Consider the following 408-nt stretch of genomic DNA (forward strand, 5'->3'; position numbering starts at 1 on the left):
AACTGGACATGGAACAATGGACTAGTTCCAAATTGAAAAAGGAGTATGTCAAGGCTGTATATTGTCACCCTGCTTATTTAACTTATATGCAAAGTACATCATGTGAAATGCTGGGCAAAGGAGAATGAAAAAGCTGGCTTAAGACTCAACATTCAAAAAACTAAGATCATGGCATCTTATCCAATCATTTCATGGCAATAAATGGGGAAACAGTGGAAACAGTGGCAGACAATTTTGTTGTTCTCCAAAATCACTGCAGATGGGGACTACAACCATGAAATTAAAAAAAAAATGCTTACTCCTTGGGAGAAAGCCTAGGACAAACCTAGACAGCATATTAAAAAGCAGAGACATTGTTTTATCGACAAAAGTCTATATAGTCAAAGCTATGGTTTTTCCATTCATTGT

The 408-nt window shown here is 36.3% G+C and overlaps 1 protein-coding gene across 1 annotated transcript in view; it reads left to right on the forward strand.

Annotated features, from left to right (window-relative positions):
• The window catches only part of LOC104982634 (multidrug resistance-associated protein 4-like), a 69,649-nt gene that overhangs the window by 22,642 nt on the left and 46,599 nt on the right, over positions 1 to 408 (forward strand). The gene's annotated exons all lie outside the window — the stretch shown is intronic.

This window comes from Bison bison, unplaced genomic scaffold (genome assembly GCF_000754665.1).
Source record: "Bison bison bison isolate TAMUID 2011002044 unplaced genomic scaffold, Bison_UMD1.0 scf7180017864535, whole genome shotgun sequence".
In the NCBI taxonomy this organism is placed as follows: Eukaryota; Metazoa; Chordata; class Mammalia; order Artiodactyla; family Bovidae; genus Bison; species Bison bison.